Source organism: Schistocerca piceifrons, chromosome 6, assembly GCF_021461385.2.
Source record: "Schistocerca piceifrons isolate TAMUIC-IGC-003096 chromosome 6, iqSchPice1.1, whole genome shotgun sequence".
Taxonomy (NCBI): domain Eukaryota; kingdom Metazoa; phylum Arthropoda; class Insecta; order Orthoptera; family Acrididae; genus Schistocerca; species Schistocerca piceifrons.
The window spans coordinates 513,455,485-513,457,875 of record NC_060143.1 but is presented as its reverse complement, the minus strand read 5'-3'; the positions used below and the strand labels follow the sequence as shown (position 1 = coordinate 513,457,875).

The window sequence follows — 2,391 nt, the reverse complement described above, 5'->3', positions numbered from 1 at the left end:
ACATTGGATATCATGAACTGATATATATATATGATGACTTTGAACATTCTTGAGGTAAATACATGGTTTGTCCTCTATCAAAATCTTTCATTTGCTAACTATGCCTATCAGTAGTTAGTGCCTTCAGTAGTTAGAATCTTTTATTTAGCTGGCAGTATTGACGCTCGCTGTATTGCAGTAGTTCGAGTAACGAAGATTTTTGTGAGGTAGGTGATTCATGAAAGGTATAGGTTATTGTTAGTCAGGGCCATTCTTTTCTAGGTATTATTGAAAGTCAGATTGCGTTGCGCTAAAAATATTGTGTGTCAGTTTAGTGTTGATCAGAATAAGTAAAGAGAGAAATGTCTGAGTACGTTCAGTTCTCCTCAGCTGTTTGAAAATCAAATAACGTAAGGGGTTTACCAGCACAGTAATTCATTAATTTTTCTAAGGGGACGTTTCAAATGTTATTTTCCCTTCTAACACCATTATTATAAGGAACACCCGCAATCGAGTTAAACAGATTACGAAAATCAATTTTGAATTATCATTAGTAGCGTCTTGATTTAAAGGTCTTATTTTTATTCACCCCATTATGATCTGAGCAATTGCCGTGTTGTTAGCAGGAGGTCGAGCGGGCAGCGAGATTGAGTGATTGTGCAGAACGCCAAGGCGCTAACGAAACGTCATTAAATTAAAATAATTTCTTGGCGGGAATCTTACAGTCACTCAGTCTTCCTCCCTGTGCTGTCTAGCAGCGAACGTGCCGATTCCGCGCTGCTTGAAAGCGCGAGAGGTAGCGCGTCAGTGCCAGGCAAGGAGGAACTTGCCGAACACAGGTCCCGTGTTCCCCATTGTTAGCGCTGCGTCCCCACAGCCCGGCGTGGCCGCGGACGTCCGTCAGAGCCTCAGCATTCTCGACGAGTGAAGCTGCACCTGGGCTCGGTCCCAGAAATTTGCTTGTGCCTGTTGTCGGTTGTCGAGATGGTGTTTAGGCAGGAGACTCAGCAGCAACACACAGCCGGTAGGGCTGTACTTGTACTGCCCCAGTGGCGGTGACACAGGCGCCCAGCCTAAGCTGAACAGCCCGGAGACACGTAGATCGGTTCTTCGTCGACGAAAGACAGGCCCTCCCCCCCCCCCCCCCTATCATCCCCAGTCAGCCACTGTTGTGGTCGGCACGAATGCGGATCGTATGTCAGAAGTCCCCTGTGAGGCCGGACGGCTGTAGATCTACAGCAGTGGACTCCAAGTTGCCGGAAGCTTGTAGACGCTAGTTGAATTCACCAGAGCATCCTGTAAATTGGGGATGAAGTGGAACTATCACCCCCCACCCCCTCGCGCACACTGGTGACTGAGATGATTGAATGTCCTCTCTTTTTCCAGCCTATAAGCGCTCTCGTCTGCTCTAGTGTTTAACTTCAGGGTTTCAGAGTGTTCCTTTATGTGAACTTTGCGTCCCTAAAGGTATTCTTATGACACCTCTAAGTGAACTTACTACAGGTAGCCTCGTTACTTTAGCACGTTCTGTCTCTTCCGCACTGTTTTCGAAATGCTGAATCAGTTGTTCTCGGATTCCCAGTCGCATAGTCTGATGAAATGTGCTCGTTGCCTGTTTGTACTTTTGGCCTCCAACGTTGACATTCAGTTGCAACTCCGTTACGAAGCCGGAAGCAGTTGCGGCCCAGTTAGCCGTCTCGGTCGGATCTTAACAAAATATTATCCGTGCACTACGCTACAAAACATGATTTTTAAATAGAATTTCTGATCCAATACTATGGAAAAAATTCGCAAAAGAGCTTCTGTAAAGTTTGGAAGGTAGGAAACGAGGTACTGGCTGTGAGGACGGGGCATGAGTCGTGCTTGGGTAGCTCAGTTGGTAGAGCACTTGCCCGCGAAAGGCAAAGGTCCCGAGTTCGAGTCTCGGTCCGGCACGCAGTTTTAATCTGCCAGGAAGTTTCATATGGAGCTGCTGCTTCATGATGACGCACGTCCCCACATCGAAAATGTCGTAATGTACAAGTTACGCCAACGTAAGTGGGAGACACTTGGACACCCGGCCTTTAGTCCTGATCTCACTGCTATACCTGTCGGAGGATGTGTATCAGGTAGTTACGGACTTTGTCAACCAGCACGACTTGTCATTTTAGCTAACAGTCATCTCCAGCGTGATGCGTCGGTGGGATGATTTCCTGAATACCCACAGCGATTTTTCCTGATCGGCATACAGAGTCTGGACTGTACAGCTTTTAAGCAGAAACTTTCTAATCGTTCTTTATAAAATTAGATGACCGACAGGCATTTGTGATTGAGCTTAAGCTGACATTTTATATGATTACGATCTTATTTTTTTAGTTATTGTCATCTTCTTAGTAATTGTTTGTTTAGGTAATCCGTTTTAAAAAGACATTT

At 45.8% G+C, this 2,391-nt stretch overlaps 1 non-coding gene across 1 annotated transcript; it reads left to right on the top strand.

Annotated features, from left to right (window-relative positions):
- Positions 1-1,840: 1,840 nt before the first annotated feature.
- On the top strand, positions 1,841-1,917 carry Trnas-cga. The gene has a single exon. It is a non-coding gene; the product is annotated as a tRNA-Ser (tRNA).
- The last annotated feature ends 474 nt before the right edge of the window (positions 1,918-2,391 follow it).